Source organism: Pinus tabuliformis, chromosome 7 (genome assembly GCF_031772625.1).
Source record: "Pinus tabuliformis cultivar Carrire ecotype Pingquan chromosome 7, CPIR1, whole genome shotgun sequence".
Lineage (NCBI taxonomy): Eukaryota > Viridiplantae > Streptophyta > Pinopsida > Pinales > Pinaceae > Pinus > Pinus tabuliformis.
Genome location: NC_142293.1, coordinates 1,712,835,442 through 1,712,860,050, shown reverse-complemented (window position 1 = coordinate 1,712,860,050; position 24,609 = coordinate 1,712,835,442).

Genomic DNA, 24,609 nt, shown 5'->3' with positions numbered 1-24,609 from the left:
TATCAAAGGAGAAAATTGATCTTTGATAATTATATTTAAAGTTTTTGATCCTTTAGCAAATCTAAGATTGAGAGATTTTGTTTTCTCAAGATCTTTTCTTAGACCCACAATTTCACATTCTAGTTTTTCATTGTGTCTTTCGTTTTCAGCAAGTTGTTATGTCAAGGTATCTATGATCATATTCTTTTCTTCTAAATAGATTTTGAGTTTAGAGATTTCTTCATGAATGTTTTCCTCTTCTAAAGCATCCCAAAAATCATCACTTTCATAAGCCATGAAAAGTCTATAATCATTACTATTAGATAAACTATCACTACCTGCTTCTAAACTATCCCAAAAATCGTCGCTATCAGAAGCCATGAGAAGTCTGTAATCTTAACCAGTTTTATCTTCATCACTATTAGATAAACCATCACTATCTTCATGAGTGTAGTAACTCCTTCTATTCACAACTTGTTTCCTATTGGCTTTTTGATATTCCTTTTCTTTTTCATATTTATCTTTATGAGGACATGTGGCAGCATAATGACTAACTCTACCACAAGTGAAGAATTTGAAAGGTAGTTTACCTCTCAACCTTCCAGGACCCCATTAAATCTTCTTAACAAAATTTACCTCATCTTCTTCATCTGAAATGTGTCCTAATTCATTGTGTTCTTCCTTTTCTTTTCCTTTTGCTGAAGCTTTAAATGCGGCTTCTTTCATATTTGATGGACCTCATTTTCTCATCTCAAAATCAATTAGGATTCCATGAAGCTGTCTCATAGTGATATTTTGCAGATCCTATTTTTCTTCCATGGCAAACACTTTTGATTCAAATTTAGCAGACAAGGATCTAATAATACTCTCAACTAAGGTAACTTTCTTTATTTCTTCACCCAGATTCTTCATACAATTAACAACCTCATCTATATGTAAGAATTAATTAGCTATACTCTCATCACTATGCATCTTAAGAGTTTTATACTGAATTCTGAGAGTTTGAAGCTTAACACATTTTACTTGAGAGTCTCCTTCATAGCTCTGAACAATTTTGTCCCATATCTCTTTGGTTGATTTGAGCTGCATGACTTTGAAAAACTTTGATTGTGACAAACTTCCCAATAAAGTTTTGACAGCTTTGGAATTGGTTTAATATTAATTTTTACCAGCTGTTTCTATAGGAATTGTTGTTGGAAATGTATATCCTCCTTCAACAATTTCCCAGACATCTATTGCAAGAGATTGTATATAGGATGTGGTTCTTATTTTCCAATAAGCAAAGTTGCTCCCTTCGAAGATTGGTGGTCTGATGGATCCCATGCTTTCATGATTATTCATCTTGATGGATCTTCCTTCAAGCAATCAAGCTTCTTCTGAAGGACTTGTTCTGATACCAATCATTGGAAATAATACTTAGAGGGGGGTGAATCAGTGTTATCAGATCAATAATTTTATTTCTCAAAAAAATTTATATACGCTACTTCAGTGAAGTGAACTAGCGTGTACATACAACTATGATTAGAGAAACCGGCATATATCCAAAGAACTTGTGATTTAGACAATCTATCATGTGTTGATCTTAAACCAATACATCCGTAACTTATTAGATAGTGCAATAAAAGCAGAATAAAGCATCACACATAAGTAACACACATGAACACCAAGATTTAAGGTGGAAACCCAACTGCATTGTAGGTTCATATGAGCCTCCTCTGGAAGCCACAACTTTTGGTGGTGGAATTAAGCCGATCCGATGGTCGGTTTGTGAGATATCATCTGCCCTAGTTTGATGATAAAGCTGCTAATGCTGATGCTACTGATCTTGGGTTTGCTACTAATAATATGAATCAGATTTATTGTACTATTTCTCTCTGTTGAATTATTGAAGATAAAAGAAGATTTGATCAAAGGGTTCCCCACACATTGTGGGGTTTGTCCCTGGCTAGCTGCCACATCTTGTGTCTCTTGTCTTGGCTTATTTTCTGTCGATCATTTAATGTTCTATCTACACTTTACTTTATGTACATGTCACTGCTAATCTGTGGAATATAATAAGGAAAAGAAGTAAATTGTTATAAGCATAGAACATACCATAACTTAACATGGTATCAGAGCTGAGGTGAAGACAAAGCCCGAGCAAGAGCAAGAGAAATCACCAAAGAGAAGATTGGTAAGGCTATCCTTAAAGAACTATGGGGTCTTCAACACTCTTTCCTGCCGAAGACAAGCTCCGTGAGAAATTTGAGTATCACGGATGGAAGATGTCTATCGATCTAACCCTTGAGGATCAAGGAGTGTTGGAACATGTGAGAGGCAACATTGTTGAGCCTCCATCAAATGCACCTCTTGCTGCCAGGAACAAATGGAAGAACAGAGAAATTAAAGCGAAGAAGATCATCCTGGACTCTATCGACAAGTGCTTATTGGCCTACATCTCTGAACTAGACACCTCCAAGGAAATCTACGATAGACTGGTGAGTTTATTAAAGTTAATGATGCAAATAAAGTTTTTTTCTTAGAAATAAGCTGAGAGAAATCAAGAAGGGTAAAGATGAGGGTATGCAAGCATACTTCTTAAGAATCACCAAGATCAAGAACGATCTCTTATCTATTGGGGAAACTATTACTGACAAGGAAATAGCACTCACAACTCTTGGAGGATTACCATCCGAATGGTACATGTTTAGCACTACTCTTCTGAACAATAATGTAATTCCTAGTTTCGAGGAATTAATGGCTAGATGCATTCAAGAAGAAACAAGGGTAGAAGAGTAAGAAATGCGCATGCCTAAAGGACCTCCTGCTACCTTTTCTTCTCATGCTAAGAAAATAAATAATTTTGGGACTAATGGTAGGAGCTGTACCATACTATGACACTGACTTCGGGTCAGTTGAGACTGGTCTAGGACCAGTGGTACATACTCTAAGACTGACTTGGTGTCAGTGTAGTACTGGTCTGGGACCAGTGAGAGTGGTACATACTATGACGCTGACTTCAGGTCGGTTGAGATTGGTCTGGGACCAGTGGTACACTCTCTGAGACTACGATACTGGTCTGGGACCAGTGGTAAGAGTGGTACTTACTATGAAGCTGACTTCAGGCCGGTTGAGACTGGTCTGGGACCAGTGATACGCACTCTGAGACTGACTTTGAGTTAGTGGAGGATGATACTGGTCTGCGACTAGTGGAGTTGTACTCACTATGACGCTGACTTCGGGTTGGTTGAGACTGGTCTGGGACCAGTGGTACATACTATGAGACTGACTTTGAGTCAGTATGATACATCCTGGATCATTTCTTCTTCTTCATAATTTGGACAAAAGTAGAGTAGAACAGAACAAAGCAGTGTAGCACATAATAGAGCAGAGCTGTATAGATCAGTATAGGGCAGAACAAGAAAAATCAGAACAGGAAGAATAGAGCAGAGCGGGGCAAGGGTCAGGCTATACAGGGCAGTGCATTTGATGGATGAATAGTAACGACCGATAGACAGATTGCAGATGAAGTTCTCCCTAGTTGAGAGGAAGTGTTAAAATTGGAAACTAGGGAAAAACTTCATGTGGGTCATCTTATTCATGGTTGATAATATTTTTATTAGATTCCTCTCGCCGAGAGGTGTAGGATTGATATAAATATCATCTGATTCTGATAAGTAGTCATGGAGATATGAATTTATTTTTATTATGGAATTATTATCAAGCCGACCTACAACTCATGTACGTTTAGAAGCCCAATAGTCGTATCTATTCAAACACCAACGTTGTGTATAAATACAGGAGGAGTTTTCCTCATTTGGACTCACTCATCTCATCACATCTCTCTCTCTACTGCGCAGAAAGAGTCTCTTCTCTATTGTGCCGAAAAGGTTCTCTCCCTCACACATGTGAAGTTGGAAGTTGCTGAAACTGAAGTTGCAACTGCATAAGTAAAGATTGACCTACGTGGAATAGAAGATCTCCTCATCTCAACTACTTTGTAGGTTCATCTGAACCTCCTCTAAAAGCCGCAACTTTTGGTGGTGGAATCAAGTCAATCTGATGGACGGTTTGCAAGATATCGATTGCCTTAGTTCGAAGCCTGAAGTTGCCGAAACTGAAGCTGCAACTGCAGAAGTGATGTTTGGCCTACATGAAATAGAAGATCTCCTCATGTGAACTACATTGTAGGTTCATCTGAACCTCCTCTAGAAGCCGCAACTTTTGGTGGTGGAATTAAGCCGATCCGACGGTTGGTTTGTGAGATATCGTCTGCCCTAGTTTGATGATAAAGCCGCTAATGCTGATGCTACTAATCTAAGGTTTGCTACTAATGATATGAATCAAATTTATTGTACTATTTCTCTCTAATGAATTATTTAAGATAAAATAAGATTTGATCAAAGGGTTTCCCCACACATTGTGGGGTTTGTCCCTAGCTAGCCACCACATCTTGTGTCTCTTGTCTTGGCTTGTTTTCTATCGATTGTTTAATGTTATATCTACACTTTACTTTATGTACATGTGATTGCTAATCTGTGGAATATAATAAGGAAAATAAGTAAACTGTTGTAAGCATAGAACATACGATAAATTAACAATGACCCTTGCATGCCCTACTGCTATGGTCGAGGCCCATGAGGCCTCCTTTGATTTATGTAGTAGAGCTGTTCAGGCACCCCTTCAGTTCCCTGATGCACAACTTATAGTCCATGTAGATAAGGGAACTTGTCTGTGCAGTGTTTTTCTTCACAGACTGAGTAGATTTCTATCAGGTTTAATGGACATTCATTCCTAGGATGCCTCCTTATGCACCTAGGGCAGAAGATGGCTAATTCTATCTTTGGTTCCTCCTCCTTCCTTTTTATTTGCATAGTGTCCATCTATAGGGCAAGGGTTTACAACATTTCACTCTTAAAATCATCCAACCTGTTTCAAATTTCACCATTTATAGATGTTTTGGAAGGGGATGAGATGGCCACTATTTGACTACCCCTACCATTTTTTCAACCTACCCTAGAATGCTTCTTAAAGAAGGCCTTCATATCTTCATAGGGTAGCTAGTAGATGTCCCCTCTTGATAGAAGGTTTAGGGTATCCAAAAGATCTTCCCTAGCACCCGTGAGAAGGACTAGCTTACATGACTGAGGATCAAGTGTGCACCTAGCCCTTTTGTAGCTAAGCTTGAATCCTTCCTCATAATCCTCTAAGGACTTATCATGCCCCAAAGTCATTATAAAAGTATCCTCTTTAGTGTCTTTGGACCCACAGTAGTCCCTACACTTGTTGTTGAAAGCTTGTTGCATCTAGGCCCAGGTGGTAATACTATCCCTAGGTAAACCTATGAACCAGCGCAAAGTTGCATCCTTGAGAGTGGATGGGAATAATTTCAACTTCTAATCATCGGTGGCGTAATCATAAGTTATGCATATGACAACAAATTCAAACAAGAAAGTATTTGGATCTTTTGAGGTCACGCAATGGAAATGAGGAAGGGTAGAGGGGCCTACGTTTTTCATCTTGGCATCCCAATTGGCTTTTCTGATGGGAAAATCACCCTCAATTCTTTCTCTATCTCCCCTTTCATTTCTATTTTCAGCCATTATGTCAGTTGGAATGGGTTCTTCTTCTCCTTCCCCTATAGGCTTTTCAAAAATCTATGGTTGTTTGCTTAAGGGGTCCTCTAATTTACAGCCACCGAAGAAGAGGGAAGGCTGGATGTTTAAAGCGGTGGGGGTATTTGGTAGAAACTTTCCTAAGTTATCCCAATTTCTACAAGGCATGAAAGAAATAAAATTTTTTTGTCTTGTTCTTAACAATGTAATCTTTGAAACAGGAACTATAAACTCAAAATGGGAACTCTAACCAAAAAACCCCATAAAAACATCAAAACAGTTCTAAAAAGGAAAAGTGTTGATGCTGGAATAACACATATTTTTTTCTAGGGTAAATTTTCAACATGTTTTAAAAATGTCAGTGAAAACTAGTTTTTTGTGCAAAATTTGTCCAAAAAACACCCTCAAAACGAGAAGTGTTCATGTTCGAATAACACATTTTTTTTTCAATGGTAATTTTTTTGCAAAAAACACCCTGAAAACAAAAAGTGTTGACACTAGAATAACACCTTTTTTTCAAGGGTAAAATTTCAACATTTCAAAATAATGGCGAAAAAGCTTTTATCATGACCCTAAAAAAATTAAAATTTCAAAAGAATAATGAAAACATAAAATTAAATTAAAAATTAAAACAATGAAAAAACACAAAACAATTTTTTTTTTTAAATAACAAAACATAAATTAAAATATATACCAAAAAAACAAACAAACAAACAAAACAAAATTCAAATATATAAAGAGAGACAAAAATAAAAATAAAAATCAATCATAAAACTTTAAAAAGAAAAATACAAAATTAACCTATAAAAGATAAGAATTAAAAAACTAAAATAAAACGTAAAAATTATAAACAAATTAATAGTAAGAAAAACATATTTAAAAATAAATAAATAAACTATAAAATTAAGTAGGGAAAAAAATAAAAAAAAAAATAAAAAAATTTAAACTAAAAACAAACCAGATTGAAAAAATAAAATAAAAAATTAACAAAAAAAAAACCCAAGAAAAAAAAAAGTTAAAAACTACTAAAATTAAGATTATGTTTTTTTTAAAGCCTAAAAAACAAAAATATAGTTTAAAAAAACACCAAAAAGCAATTAAAAAGTTAAAAATATATGTGTATTTTCAAATTAAAAAAAAAAAAAAAAAAAAAAAAATTGATTTAAATTTAAAATATATATATATATATATATATATATATATATATATGATTAAAAACATTTAAAATTTTTATTGAAAAAAAGATCAATTTTAAAACAGTTTAAAAAACAAATTTTTTTATTTAAAACGAGATTAATAAATAATTAACCTTAATTTTTTATATAAAATTTTTAACCTTTCTTTATTTAAAAATAAATAAATAAAAACAAACAAAAATTAAAAATTAAAAAATTTTAAATTTTTTTGTTTAATTTTTTTTCACTAAAAAAAAAAAAAAATTACCCCGTTGCCGCCCGACCACCCGATGTGATGCAACCCTGGGCGGAGGGGATACATGCAGACCCCTCTTCCCAGGTTTGTGGCACCACGGGCTGTTGGGCGCAGAGAGGTGATCCCTGGAAACGCCTCTCTATCGCCCGACAGCTCGTGGTGGCATGGCCCTGGGTGGAGGGGTCTACATGAAGCCCCTCCGCCCAGGACTACCCAACCACAAGCGGCCAGGCGGCAGTGGGTGTAATTTTTTTTTTTAATAAAAAAATTGTTTAAAAAAAAGTTCAAATTTTTTTATTTTTTTGTTTTTAAATGAAAAATCTTGGGGTTAATAATTTTTTTTATTTTTATTTTTTAAATAAAAAATATATATTTATTTTTAAACTTTAAATGTTTTTTGATTTTTTTTTTTAATTTGAAATGGTATATATATTTTTAAAATTTTCATATTTTTTCGATTTTTTTAATAATTTGAGTTTATTTTTGTATTTTTAGTTTTCTTTAAATGTTCTTAATATTAATTTTACTAATTTCTTAATTTGTATTTTTGTTAATTTTCTATTTTTTTTTAATGTAGTTTGTTTTTATTTATTTATTTATTTATTTTCTAGTTTTATTTTTTTTTATTTTTTTATTTTTCCTATTTTTACTTACTTAATTTTATATATATTTTTTCAATTTTGTTTTTTTTTCAAATTCTTTTATGGTTTATTAGATAAAAAAAATTTAACATCTTTTTTTGTCTTTTTTATATATATTTTTATATTTGTTTTTTAAGTAATCAACATTTAAAAAAACAAAAATAAAACAACTTGAAAATTCGTTAAGTAATCATAATTTCAAAAAAAGTTGGACATAATAAATTTTAAAGTGTAAAAAAATAAGTCCTCGTAAAAAAAGGTATGCTGCATTAACACGTTTCAAAATAGGCATGGAAATCACTAACATTTAATGACAAATATTTATATTCGATACATAAGAAAATTTGAAATGTCAAAAATATGCCCCAAAGAAAAGAAGTGTATTCTGGATCACAAGTTTTCAAAATCAGGTCACTTTTTTACTACCCCTACGAAACGGATAATCGTGTCGGGTAGTTAAAGTGCCAAAACCTATGCTCTAAAAAACTATGTTATTTCTGCATCGCCCCTTTTCAAAATCGGGTAAGTTGTTTGCTATCTCTATCAAACAAGTAACAATATCAGTTGGTGTTTCAAAGTTTACATTGTTTAATTGAGCTTTAAGACTAATTGCAGAATTGAAAAGACAAACTAAATTGAAGCTAACTAATGAATGAACTCACTTGCAGAATGGAAACGAAAGAGAACCAACTTACAACTACATTTGCAAAAATGAAGCTAATAGTAGAATGAAAGAGATAAGAAATGGAAGAAAGAAAGAAGAAATCACATCTACTCAGACACCTCCCCAACAACGATGCCAAAAAGTGAAGAGCATGAGTATCTCAGCAAGAATGTTGCAACTGTTGGGGTTACCAACTTTACTTCATCAACTCAGGGTTCTTACAAACCTGGAGGTGACAATGCTTTATACACAAATAGATGCAATGGGTCCACTCTTTGTGACTACTGAGCTAGTGATAAACCACTAGGGCTCTCAAATCAGTCTTCTATTGATTTAGAAAAAGTTTGATTACCAATGGAGAAAGGGGAATTTTACCCTAATTGAGAGAATTGAAATATTATCTATTTCAATAATGAAAAACTGAAATAAATGATTAAAGACACCACTCATCTAGTTATTTGTTAATATATCTTGCTTCAGAAGAATTCTAATCTAACACATGTGGAACCCTAACTAACCTAAGTAGGAAATGTGATCTAATCCAACACTTTACTGTTGTGCATATGAACGAACATAACAACGTTTTTATTTTTGTCCTTTTTTTGAAAACATGAATTATGCTAATTCTTCTTGATTGTATGGTAGGTGGGTTAGGTGGAGAAAGAGATGGTTGTGAAGGGTCAAATGGATTGAGAGGAAAACAAAGACATTCTCCTATCTTTCGTGATGCATTTCTCACAAATCAGCCTCAAAACAGGCCACTACAGGTCGTCCTACAGGATGTCTATAGGATGTCCTAATTCACCTACATGATCCCCTATATTCCTACAGGAACAGGATGAAATCATAAGGACTGCTTTGGACAGTGGTATAAGGCTTAGGGAAGGTGAGTGATGGAAGGAATAAGGGAAGGAAGTGGTTAGGACTTCCTGAGAACTCAAACCCAAGTTTGTATGATGGTTGGATTTTCTCAACAAGCATGGCAGGTTGTTCTCATGAAATGATAACTCAGTTTTTGGACTTAGTGGCTTTTGGAGATTATGGATGGGTGAGGTTAGGATGGGGTTGTTGATGTGAGGTCTTCTTGCACTATTGAAGCTTCTGCAATACACAAATCACTGGCATTTACCCATAAATCATGTCAAAACAAGAAAGCTTTCCAACATTTCATCATTCATTTTCCTATTTCATGCATGGAAATGATTGCAGCCTATTGTGAAACACCGTGAAATCTAATACAAAGGTGGAGATATCTGAAATAACAAATGAAACCTAACCTTGAAAACTAAAAGATGCTGGCCTAATTAGAAGAAAACCCTAAATTTCGTTAGAAATTATAATTCTATCTTTTTGGGGCTGAATGGGAGTTTTCCCTCAAACCATGGTCCCCAAAGGGAGGAGTGAGCAAAGATCCACCTGTTATTAGCCTTTTTGGTATTCCTTTATCTCTCTAAAGCTACTGCTAAAACTATGCACAAATGGAAGAAAACTAATCAAATTCACCAATATTTGTAATGAAGCAATGCCAAAATGAATTCAACAAGTAATCTATGAAATAACCTAAGAATACGAGTACAATAAGAGGAACTTATTCTACTAAGGTTGGGACCTAACCTAAGAGCTTCAACCCTCTGAGTCAATTCAATGATGGATCAAGGAAATGATAATTTTCATTAACATATCAAAAAATTACATAACAATGTTTTGCCACAATCCTTCAACTCGAATGTACTTAGTTATATTGCATAAAAAATCTGAATCCTAATGAGGCTCTAGGCATATTTATTTATACAACTAAATTTTCCAACAAATTCCTTAAATCTGCGGAGGCTTGGCTCTCAATCTCAAGATAAATTGGTCCTTAACTATCACTCGCTTAGGTGCCAATGATCCACATGACTCGGCTGCCTGCAACTCCAATATGGTGTGATTTGATTGAGGGATATTTGAATGAGTGAGTAATTAATGAAGAAGATTCATCCCCTATAATCTCTCCTTCTTGTCTCATTCAAGTTCCTGCACCTTGACTAGCCATAATTTGCTATAATTTGCTCCCAAAAACCTTTAACCAATGCACATTAGACCACTAGACATAACATCTCACTTTTACTCATCTCATTAAGAAAAATATAATTAAAACATATAAGGAATCATGAGAAGAGTTGATTTTAGTAACTTGTGGAGGTGTATTAAGGTCCATATATTTACCCAATGATGAGTCTCATCAGAGATCACAAGAAAAAAAGGGAAGGTGATTGATTGCAAAAGATTCTCATTGAATTTAAAGCTTCTGCAAAACATGGGGTCCATTTATTTCATGAACTGAGCGATCAACTATGAAGAATGTTGAACAAAAAAATGGTCAAATCAAAATGAATTGCATGCTCCCATAGTTTGTCCATATATATTCAAACATTCATTGATCAAAACATGAATGAAAATGATTCTTTAAAGGTGAATTTAGAATAAAAGCCTGCATTGAAATTATTCTTTAAGTGTGAATTGATATGAATCTCATGAAGAATGAAATGAAATGATGAACATTTAGATCAAATCTATTATTCAATTTTTTAATTCATTATTAATGAAGGAAATTTACAATATTAGAGTTTGAAATAAATATTAGCATTTTATCTTTATCGTGTAATCTGATGAAGAACATTCTACCAAACTAATATCATGACCATACACCTATCCTTAAAAAAAAAAACTTTGGAAGCCCTATAATGAAATATGTCATTCCTATTGGCATAAATATTTGAAATATTATTTTGAATTTTTCATTGATTTTCGTTTGAATTTTGATAATGTTTTACATATTTTAATGAATAAAAATATGTACGAGTGATTGGATACTTCCAAAACTGATCATATTATTAGAGGTTTTTGGAATAACATTGTGTAATATGTGTGATCCTTCCAACATTTCAAATGGTGACTTCATCCATCATCATGGACGCAAAAAATTACTTGTGAGTAAATGAATGCTACGGAGCCTTTTTATAACAAATATTTTTGAATTAAGTATTCATTATATATCATATTTTATATGTAATTTTTGATAACAAATTTTATGTTCAAATCTAAAAGAGGTAAATTATTCCAATCACCACTTACATTTTAAGAGATCATTCTTTTTCTGTTTACATTCATTCAAATATTATGTATCTAAACATAGCTCTACTCATTATAGAAACATAAATAATGTTATCCATAATGAAATCATGTTCTATATTTTTGGAATTTGGTGCAAGGCATGCTTTTTCTTTTCATGTTGTTCATGATATGAGTATCATAATTTCTTGAAATCCAAAATGTCGTGGGCCATACAAACAATTTCTTCTGTGATTTAATTAAATTTCATTTCATTTTTGTTTTTGTTAATTTTTCGCGTGATATTGTGCAACCAATTACCATTTCACTATGCATAGTGTTCATGTTTCACTTTTGTAATCACATTATTTGCATATAACTTGGTGTGAGGCCAACACATCATTGCAAAACCATATTACGCAAAAATTGTTTTAGGGATCAAAATTAAAGCCTTCATTACTATTCAAGACGTCTTTTGTTCTATATAAAAATATATTCAATTATTTTCTTTACCTTTCATATAAAAAAGTAATTTTCAATCACGCCTAATTTGATATTTTTAGGAAGAACGAGAATTAATTTTATTTCATGTTTGTATATAATCATAAAATTAGATGCTTGTGACTAAAATGAATATCTTCATAAAGTGGTAAAATATATAGGCAATACACATGTACGAATTTAGTACTTGATAGGTGTGATTGACAATGTACTTAAATCCATTTGTAATTTATTTTAACTAAGTTTTCATAGATATGCATCTAAGCACTTGTTTATATTAATCTCAATGTTAATTCTTATAATGGGTATTGTCAGAGAGACCCAGAATAAATTCCACGAAAATGAATGATATCTATTATTGATCGAACACAATAAATTTACATAAATAAGAAAGAGAGGGAGACAATTATGTCTCAATAAATTATCCATATGGGAAAAACTAAAAACTAACTAATAATGAAATAATCATAGTAATGTACAAAATACAAAACGATTAATTTAACATTTCACCGTAATCTGAAGGGTATTTGACATGCCAAGTAAAGATCTCAACTTTTCAAACATTTCATGTCCCAATGCTTCTATAAAAATATATACAAATTATTTTGAAGTAGGATAATGTGTTAGATGAATTGTTTTTTCCTCTACAATGTCGAATAAAATGATATTTGGTGTTCATATGCTTGGTCCAATCATGAAATTTAGGATTCTTAACGAATTGAATTGCATAAGTATTATTAATAAGAAGATATATTGAAGTCTTTTGTTTCTCTCACAATTCTTCAAGTATTTTCCAAATCAGAGTGATTTATTTTGTAGCTTGAGTTGCTGCAACACATTAGGCTTCCGTGGTAGAATCAGCATGAGCATATTTCTTTCATGATCACTAATTGATAGCTATCGATCCAAGTGTAACCAAATAACTGGATGTATAAATCCCATTCTTGTTATTACTATCAAAATCAACATCTAAATAATGAGTGAGATGGAAGTCTAAAACTTTGGAACAGTTGATGTCATATTTTTGAGTCCCTTTAATATATTTGAACCCTCTTTTCGTTGCTACCCAATGACCTTCACAAGGTTGATGCAAAAATCTGGAAAGTATCCTTACAGTAAATGTTATGGAAGTATGAGTAGTGGAGAGATAAATAAAACTTCTAATAAGTTGTTTGTACTTTGTTGGATCTTCAAGTGGATTTATTTCATTTTAAATAAGTTTTAGATTGTGTTCCATTGGAGTACAAACATGATTACAATCCATCATTCCATATCTATTCAAAAAATTTCCAACATATTTCCTTTAAGAGATAAAAATATGTTGAGGTTTTTTATCAACATCAATCCCTAGATAATAGTGAAGTAAACCCAAATCCATTATATCAAAAATATTTTGCAGTTCCTTCTTAAATGAAGATATATAGTCATCATTGTTCCTTATAAGCATCAAATCTTCAACATAGACAATTAGATATAAAACTAATTTTCCAACCTTGTTAACTAAAAGAGTTGCATCATCTAGGTCAAAGTTCTTATAATTCAACTTAAGAAGACACTTGGTTAGTTTTTCATACCGTGCACAAGGTGCTTGTTTAAAACCATATAAGAACTTCACCAATTTCCATGCCTTTTGTTCCTAAACTTTGACTGAAGAAACTCTCTAGTTGAGACATGTCAATATCTTCCTTCAAATATCCATTTAGGAATGTTGTTTTCATATCCATATGATGAATTTTCCATCCTTTATGTGTTGCAATAGCAAACAAGGTTCTACTAGTGCCCCATTTAACTATACAAGCAAATGTCTATGAATTGTCAACACCCTCTTTTTGTGAATATCGCTTTGCTACAAGCCTTTCCTTGTGCATATCAAGCGAACCATCAACTTTATACTTAGTTTTATAAACTCACTTATAACCAATGGTTTTGATTCCATTCAGAGGATCGACCAGCCTCTAAGTATCCTTTTTAATGAGTTCATCATATTCCCTCTGCATTGCATTTTTCCATTCATTACAACTAACGACTTCTTCAAAATAAATATTCTCACTATCAATAGAGCATTTACATTTAGAATCATGAGAGTAGTTACCTAAAGAAATTCCTCTTTCAAAATCATCATATTTTCTAGCAATTGTTTTGATACGAGTTGAGCTTCATAGTGGTTGCTCAACTTATGGAGTTGGTTGTTCATCTTCCGGAGCAGATTCTTCTAAAACAAAATAATTTTCTTTCATTGTAGAAATATTTCTATCATCCAACTTTTCTTTAGCGAAACAATTATCATCATTGGGAGGTAAATTTATTAAAGGAAAATCCAGAGGCTCGTCTAGAATAGGAACCTCGCATTCATGATGTGGAATATTATTATCATATTCATAATAAAATTTCATGGATGTAAATTTATCCAAATGATTGACTTGTCTATCAACAATGGATGTATATCTATCTGATTCAAGGAAAGATACATCTCTTGATAAAATGAATTTCTTATTTTCCTCATCATATAACGTATATGCTTTAGAAGTATCAAAATATCCAAAAAAATATAAATTTTATGCTTCTTTCACTTAGTTTGTTTCTTTGCTACATAGGAATCATAGCATAACATTAAGAACTAAAAACTCTTAAGTGTTGAATAGGAGGAAAAAAATTATACCAAATTTCATATGGCTTTTTATTGTTAATTATAGAAGAAGGACAATGATTTCTAATATAATTTACACACAGCATTGCTTCTCCCCAAAACATAAACTTTACATTCTTAAAGAGCATCATTGATCTAATCATATTAAGCGATGTTCTATTCTTTTGGAACACCATTTTGTTTTAGATTATAAGGAATTGTTTTTTGGTGTTTGATGCCATTTTCTTGCAAATAAATTTGAAAATCATGTGAAGTATGCTCACCACCAACATCAGTTGTTAAAGTGCCTATATTAAGTTGATTTTCATTTGTAATGAATAGAGGAAATTTTTTGAACACATCAAAAACTTGTGACTTTTCTTTTAGAAAATAGACCCAACACATCATTGAATATTAATCAATAAATGTCAACATATATTTAATACCATTTGTAGTTGCAGTAGGCGAAGGTCCACATAAATCTGAATGTACGAGACCTAATTTTCTTGAACCTCTAGAAGTATAACTTTGAAAACATTCTTTACTATGCTTCTCCAAAATACAAGCATTAGACTAAGTTTTGTTGGAATTGTTGGAAGCCCTTTAATTCACTATTGTCTCATAATTCTTATATTGTCATAATTGATATGACCAAAAATAACATGACATAATAAACTGAAATATAAAGCATCATTTTTCCAATTTAAATTAATAGTATTGAATTTAATGGGTGTCGTACCATTAATTTCTAAGAGTTTGTCTTCTTCCAAACTAGTCCTAACTGTTTCATTACCAGATGCTCTTCAAATCTCTATTATACTATCAAATATATGTATCAAATACCCTTGTTGATTGATCTGTATAAGAGACAATAAATTCCTTTGAAAATGTGGAATAAAAATAACATCAAGTAGAATATAATACACAAGTCTTCATATCTTTAATCAAATAGATCTTATCCCATAAAGCTTTAATGTCAAATTTATCATCAAAATAAGCTGCTCCATCAATATTATCACCGAAATTTTCAAAAAAATCTCTCCTAAAGGTCATATGACAAGTGCCACCTATGTCTATGTTCCAATTTCCATGCGATGAAGAAAAGGAAGTACTAAAGACATCAATGATATTGAAATTACAATGTGCAACAACATAATGGACATTCTTAGATGATTTTCCTTTATCTTGGGGCTGCTAGTATTTCTTTTATTCATTTGTTGCCTCATTTCACTCACTTTATCCCAAGGAATTCTGTAATTAGTAGTAGTGTGACCAATTTTACCACATCTGAAAAATTTGATAGTTGGTTTATCATTAAAATTCTTTTTTTCTTCTATAATTTCTCCTACCATGACCTCTGCTAGTCTTACTATTTCTGGCAGACTCTTCTTGAGACTTTTTTTTTCTTTTTGTGCTAGACACAGAGTATCAACAATGAGATTGGAAAGAGGCTCTTTCATTCCAAAGGTCTTCTCTCTTTCAATAATTTTACCTACTAATTTATCAACGTCTAATTCTTTTAATTTTCCACTAGCTTGGACAGATTCCAAGTAGTGTGAATAATGAGAGAGATGCTATAAAGTTAGTAAGTTGTAAATCAACCTTAACACCATTACACTCCATTTCATAATTGATAGCTTTAATTCTGGAAGCCAGTTTCAAAGGATTATTATATTTAATCTCAAAATTAAATAACTTCAACAGTGATTTAGAGATCTCCAACTTTGAATGTGAATCACAAAATTCTTTTATGCGGGCTGCTCTTGTTCATTGTCTCCTTTTCCTTCTCAAATTCCTTCCCACAAAATGTTAAAATTATGAGTATTATTTTTTTTCTGTAACCATTATTGGTAATTCTATTTTCCACTAAAAACTACATCCACTGTAGATATCAACAAATTCATATATTTTGATATTCAAAATACTAAAGAAAAAATATTATTTATATGAAAATTAACTCAATCCCCTCACAAAATAGTAATAAAGTCAATACCCTGCTACCTATTTAATTTCAAAAGATAATGTTCTTAACCTCTAATAATCAAAAGCCAAATTACACCATATATGCATCATGTATCCACTAGTTTTCCATTTTATATTGAGGAATACAACCTACATCCACACCTTTTATCGCTATTTCATAACAGAAGTAAAATAGAAATCTAGAAGAATAGGAGACATCCACAATATTGGTTGCATGAATACAATCCAACTCAGCTCGAGATAAAAAAAAAAAAAAAATCTGATGCACATGCACCATAATCAATCAAATATGGAAAACCAAGTCGAAGCAAAGCAGTCACTGCAACCCTACACACCTAATTAACAATGTGGTTTGATACTTTTACATTCACTAGAAGTCGCACTTGGCAGGGCATCTAAAGGTCGATGTCGATCTATTTGTGGTCTGTTCTCATTGCTCAGCTGTAGGGAGATTCTTCCAGTTGCAGAGGCTTCACAGAAGGAGCAAGTGGGCTCAATGCCCTGGTCGTGGTCTCTGCGTGTGTCTCTACTCAATGGATGGAGAATTATCTATTGTGAGAAATAATGTATCACAACTTTCAACCAAACTTCTTCATTGCATGCTCCTTGTTGTCAAACTTTTAATCCGTTCCTATCTTTAACAACTCAAAAATTCACTTGCTTTCCAGCCCATCTTTTAACATCGTTGAGTTTATAAAAAAAAATCATATGTGTTCTGATAACACTGTCAAACAGGGTTGGAATAAACTCCACAAAAATGAATGATATCTATTATTTATCAAAAACATGAAATTTATAAAGAGGAGGAATAGAGGGAGACAATTATGTCTGAACTTCTCCATATGAGAAAAAATAAAAACTAATTAATAATAAAATAATACTAGTAATGTATAAAATCCTTAAGGATTAGTTTAGCAAGCATTATATTAATTGTAAAGATTTATTAAGATATGTTTCCCACATAATGAGTTTTTGGGAAATTTGTGCTCAAGAAAATGTTACTTCAAGTAAATACTTTAATTCCAATTGTTGTTTTAGCAATAATCTCTCCCGAGGTATTTTACAAGTAGGGTTGTATGTGGTTCTTAGAACAGGTTTTTAGGGAGATTTTATTTTTCGAATTAGGAACTTGATTCAAGTTCCAGGAAAATTATGAAACTAATTTATATTTTGATAATTGAAACATATTTAGAAAATGAAGAAGATCCCTCATCCATAAATGGTTGAAAATAGTGTTTCACATTTTTAAAGAGAAACCTAGTTAATTTCAAATTTTGATTTTTAAATTTCCCTAATTATCCTTAGTTTTGTTGAAAAGCTAATCGTTCTCAAAATTGGATATCAAGGCATCATTAATCCTCCCTTTAACCATTAAATGTTAGAACTATCATTGATTTTAAAATTGGTTTGTGTTTATTAGAGATAGTTGAGATATTATCTCAGTTATCTTAATTAGGTGATTAAGATAATCAATCTATCTTAATGCCTATTTTATTAAATAAATATGTGATATTGATTGAATAATAATATATGAAAAAGTCTATGGTGTGTATCGCTTTTTTGGTATTAGATCTAGTAGCTCTAGGTAACTCCCTTAAGAAAGGGCCTACAAATATGTAAAATGTGAGATTAATTTGTGGGTGAGAGTAGAAATATTGTTTTGTCTATTTTTTGTGAATATTTTTGTCTGCTTGTGTGGTGGGTTTATTGAAATACCGACTAGTGTGGAGTTAGAAACATTTACTGCAAAGTCGCAGTGTCTTTGCTGCAAATCCTCAATGCATTGCTTCAATTGTTTCAAATTTACATATCGCTTTCTAGTTTGATCCTTTGTACCATAACTGAGTTGCTTCATGGGCATGTGACATTCTTGTTATGCATTTTAGCTTAGTGAAGTGCTCAAATAAATGAGTTGGAAATGGGTTTGAAGTTCAAAGGCTCACATTATCAATTTAATTTTGTTGCTGGTAGGATATTCGAAAGAATCAACGATGGAATATCAAGACCTTTCTGGTTTGACTATTCTCATGGTGGTTGCTAGCTAAGGAAGTGTTGGTGATGTTGGTCGTATATAGATGTCTTTTGTAGAGAACTGTGTGAAAAATCAAGAATAACTACTAGAAGATCCAATCATCGCATCAAAGTGTTATTTCAACTGAAGAACCTTCTACTCTCTTTAATTTAATCATAGGAAATATTTGCATATTGTTTGTCATGCCTTTAAATTCTACATAGGATAAATTCATCTCATGAACAGGCTAATATAATGAGCTTAAGAGGAAAAAATAAAGAAAAAATTTGTTTAAAGAATCTGAAAATAGAAAAAGTCAATGGAGCTAATGCATGGTTTAATCACTATCTACCATTGCATTTGGAAGGTATAATAAGTGATAGACTTCAATGTGTTACCCTTGTGGGCATTATTTATTTACATATGTGTTGTTTTCATCCTACAACCAATCAACACGAGATGTTATAATATTATAAAGATAATTCATGGCACGATATGGACAAAGTCATCATAGTTCAAAGCCTTACAATATTTATTCATGAGTATAACATATTTGCAAGGCTAGTAGGGTATTAACATTCTAAAGAAATTTTCCCAAGGATTAAATGTCAAATGTCAATTTAAACTCCAAGATCCTATTCTAATGATCCATGGGTATGGTGTTCCCTCGAGAAGCAACAATGGCTACAATTGAAGCTATTGGTTATGTATGTTATCTTAATTTTGTTTGTAAAGTTGTGTAGAAGAGCCAATCATAGAATAGAGTAACATGATTTAACATGGTGGTTAAAGATGTTCTTCACTAAAAAAATAAAACATCACATGTTTAGTTATGTCTTCACTTTGTTATAACCTGGTGGTTCCTGTTGTACTTCAATGCCCCAAGAATGACAATTACTAGTTGTCTTTGTATTTTTATAAGCATGTGTATGTGAAAAAAATGGTCAAGTTATATGATTCACTATTAAATACATTTGGTATCTAAATTGCTTACTTATATAACTGCAAAAATAATAGTTCATTATTTTTTGATATATGGAAGTATGTGAATTGAGTTATTTAATATCTTGACTATTTCTCATGCTATGTATGAATTATTAATCACTATAAATATTTCATTTATGGTCAAAATAATTTGTATCTTCAATGATTGAACTGGTAACTTGAAACAAACGGCTGAGAAGGAGCATAGTCTACGAGAGTTCATAAGTGGCTAGAAATGTTGACAAAGAGTGAACAAGAGAAAGATGAAAGTCCAAAATTATTTTTATGTGGTTTCATAATTGTTATTTTTGATGTAAGGATTAAGGGAGGATGTTAGAATTAACTCTTACATTAGAATTGGTCTAGGTTTCTTAGAGATAGTTGAGATATTAACTTTACTTCCTATATTGGGTGAATAAGATAGTCAATCTATATTGATTCATATCTTTTAGTATAAAGATATTATATTCATTCAATAATAATATCTTCAATAGTTTACCGCCACGTAGGATGTGTTGATCGGTCATCCCACCTAGCCTCGAGATGACAACACACAATAAGAAACTAGGGATAGCTTCTATGTTTATGTCGCCACTAGGCAAAGGGATGAGCATATGGAAAGTTAATGGACACTCATGTGATGCAAAGTTTGTATGTGCTAAGCTCAGGGAAGGTACACCTACATAGGGTTTTTCACATCCATGGAAGAAGGTTTATCATTAGGGAACATCATGGAGCAAATCAAGTTAATAATTTTGAGAAGTGGTGAGAAAGACACTTCCATGTGTGAATACAACACCTTCCCCTCCTTATAAGTAGCTATCCATGGAATGAGTAAAATAAGGTAGGAGTCCTTAGTTCAATGTAACTTATTCATGGAGAAAATGAGGCTAGTGTGTTTGATCTTGAGAGATTTTTAATTTCTCTAGCCTTCTCTCTCTCTTGATCATCGTCCCACAGTGTATTCAACATCTCATATATGGTTTCTTCATTTCACCTCTCTACAATCTTGCCTCAATTATGAATTTCATCATCTTTGGTTCTCTATCATGTTCAAGATTTATTGGAATTTGGGTCTCTCTCCCCTTATTGGGACTTGTAATAATGGGTGGCCTAGTCTTGTTATAGTCGCCCCCCTAGTCCCACCTAAACATTTCTAATCTCTTGCACCCCCTATGGCTTTCATCTCAAGCTACTTGGTTGTTTATAGGGTTATCCTTTTCTTTCAAATTGTTTCATTGTTCAAATCTTTTTTCACCTCCCACAATTCTCCCTCTTCTCCCTTCTCCACCTCCACCTATTTCATTATTTCTATGTTGCTCCCCTTCTTTCTTCATAAACTATGGTCTACCAATCTCCATGGTAGGATAGGACACTCCATCCCAACCTTTTTACCAAAAATTAAATTTCCCTTATATTCAAGGAACCTATTTGTAGTCAGTTGCCAGAGTAGTTGTGAAAAGGTACAAGAAATCATTCCTACAATTGTCTAGAGAGAAATATATAATGTGGAGGAACCAGTAAGAAAATCTCAAAGATATACTCCTGACATGCATGTGAACCAAGAAACGAGATACTAGATCCTAAACATTGGGAAACTCTACCAGAGACATGGCCTCCTCCTACATACAAATAGTCAACCTATATTGGCATATAATGACTCTAATGGAAAGAATCCTCACATACAATGTCGATAGTACATAGGAAATTATCATATGCATGGCAGAACTTATGTATGAGGTTGACATAATTAATAAGAAAATTGCACTCTTAATGAAAGGGATGATAGGCATGTATCCCTCTACATGGCACTCAAATGGAGTGCCTCAACCACTAGGCTTATAGGACAACCCTACAGAATGAAAAGCTACATAGTACAATCTCATACTAACAACACAATTTTCATTACTTCTACTGTGACTTCTAGTGTATTTTATGTTTTACATGTAGCATTCTTTGTTATTTTTTCATTATGAAATCCTCAAATCATGAACAATATAAACAATTTCAAAATTTTAAGTCCATACTTATAGTCTAGTTTCCTGAGTAACACAGCAATAAAAATAATAGATAATATATGTATATATATATAATTATAATTTTTAAAATAACCATATAAAATATAAAAATAAAAATTACACACCATATATATTTATTTAAATTAATAAATATATTTAAATTAAAATATATATATATAAATTATTATTATTATTTTTTAATTAATATTTATATGAAGGATGTTTCGACTTTCTTTATATATAACTTATTTTATAAAATAATATTATCTTTTTATTATTACTTACATTTCAAAACACTTGAATGGAATCAAATTAAAAAGATACATAATATATCGTTTCCAAGATAGCCATAAGCAATCACATGCATTGTATGAAGTGATGAAATTTCATGTTCTTGTTTTTCAATGAAAAATAATATTTATTTATTATTCATCTGAACTCTTCAAATTAAAATATTCGCAAGTTTGAAGAAAATTCCTATGGAGATGAACGCAGAGTAAGGTACGGGGCACCTTACCTGACAGGGGAATGGCACAAATTTAGGGACCGTCTTGGGCGTACCAAGAGTATAAGAGCGCACAGATAGGCTACTTTTTAAAATAGAAGGAACGACGACTGCCTAGGCATACGCCAAGGAATTCTTTAATTGAAAATGTCAGAATACAAACACAGATGGATTGATCAACTCCGTCGGCTACATATATCAATGATCCGGCGGTTAACTTATTAAATTTAAACAAATAACAACAACTGTTCAATTTGCCGATAATAGAACGCTTAGTGTAACGAGCAGAGGACTTGCTTGGTAAGTTATGGAAATTTTGGTCTTAGAGAAAATTTGTCCAGGATTTTTGTAAATTCAAGTTATAGTTGTTAATTTCAAAATTTTAGATATCTTAGACTTTTTTGACACTGCTGAATCTATTTCCATCATCAAAAATACTATTCAAACACTGTCTCTACAAAAAATTTTGTTCAGATTCCAATCCAGAATTAGAAAACTCCATAATAAAACATTTTTCTCATAATAATTTTCCCTGGCATTTAAGAAACTTTCCCAAAGTGAAAAAAGAAAAGAAGATTTAAGGAAGAAAGGTTTAAAAACAGAAAGAAAATTGCATTGAGATGATTTATAAGCATCGGAAACTCCCCTGGTGACCAGCTCTCACGCAGTCCATTGTTTCAATTTCCAAAAGTCTGACAGTGTCATCAGGGATATTTTTTTCTGCAGCTTTTATGTCAGATCTGAGAGATTCTTTCACTGAAAATTATGGAAGACCAATAAAATGGACAGAGACATCTTCAATGACAAAGGAAAATATGCGCTGGAGTCTTCTCGATATGAAAACGAAACCCAGGAACCCTTACATACGATCACAGATCCCCAAGAGCTGGGACGTTATGACTGTCCAATCAGATCAATTAACAGAGTCGTTGACAGGATGACAAATTCAATGTATTGGTTTTTTTTGTTGAACAGGAATTTCCACCAAAAAGAGAGTTTGTTTTAACTACAACCACATTTACTACTAGGAAGCATATGCAAAACTAAATTAATATAATATAATTATTATTGGTACAAGGTAAAAGATGGTTTATTAAAAGATGGTTTATTTATAATTATTAATAATTATATAAATAATAATAGAGTAGGGTAGTATAATTTGTAGAGAAAATGATATTTTTCATGATTTTTTTGTTAATTTTAATCAAAATTTTAAAGAGGTTTGGTTTTTCACCTTGCTGAATTTATGCATTTAAAAATGCATTTTAAATCATAAAAACTCTTAAAATTGTATTATTTTTGTTGAATTTAAGTGAAAAGTATTATATATATATATATTCTATGGAATTTAGGCTTTTCTGATCCATACTATTAAAAATAAGAAAACTTCGTGTAAAAATCACATAATCAAAATTAACATCCATGACAAGATGAAGAACATGATCTTATAGATAAGAAACAAAAATTTAGAATTTTTTTTAATTGTTGATGATGATGATGATGATGGTTAACGTCCGCTGAGACCAAATAATGGTCTATCGGACCTAAAGAAACAAATTATATATTTTGATTTAAGATTTTATTCCTATGCTCAAAAAGCTTGGAGAGAAGCCTCCCGAGCTCACTATAATTTTGACATTGTAAAAGGCTAGGAAGGTCAGTATTGTAACAAAGATTGTGAAACTAAGATCTAATGTGGTTATACGCGGGGCACTCTAAGAGGAAGTGGTTTTCATCCTCGATGTTCCTATTCTTACATATATGGTAGATCCTTTCCGTCCATGGCGTTTTAGGAACTGCCCAACGACCTGTTTCACTATGGAGCTCATGAGAATTCGTTCTAATCTTTGCTATATTAATTTTCTTCTTTGAGCTAGTTAAAATAGAGAGATACTTTTGATCTTCTAGGGTGGGGTTGATGACCTTCTTATAATAACTTAATTTTCTTTTAGCCGCTAAGTCTTTCTCACACCACATTTTTTCTTTGAACTTAGAAGTAACAATATCTTTAATGTTATTTATGTTTTGCAATGCATCATTTTCGTTGATCTCCCAATAGTTTAACCAGGCCCTTGTGTCTTTATGCCACCCTCGATTGAGCCTTAGGTGGTTTTGGCTAGAATTTAAAACTAGCTTAGGAAGTCTATGATCGTTTATGTTACTGATTTTGTGCTTGTACAACAAAAACCTAAGCATAGCTAGGCTCTCAATAGGGGAAAGACCTGCTTCTATAAGGAGAATAGGATAGGGTGTATTACTTTTAATTTTTAGGTTATAAGTTATAAAACGCTTCTGGATTTGCTCAATCTTTCTCCATGATTCTCTGGAGATGCTGCAACCCCAAACCTCACAGCCATATAAGATAACAGGAGTGACTAAAGTTTCAAAGAGGAACTTCTTTTTATCCCACATTACAAGGTTTGCAATTTTACAATTATTTTCAAGACCATAGTAAGTTTTCCACCCCCCATTAATCCTTTTCTCAATGCTATGGTTCCAGTTGAGCTTGTGATGAATATCAATTCCTAGGTACTTGTAAGAATACACTTCCTCCAAGTTATTATTGTCATACATAAAAT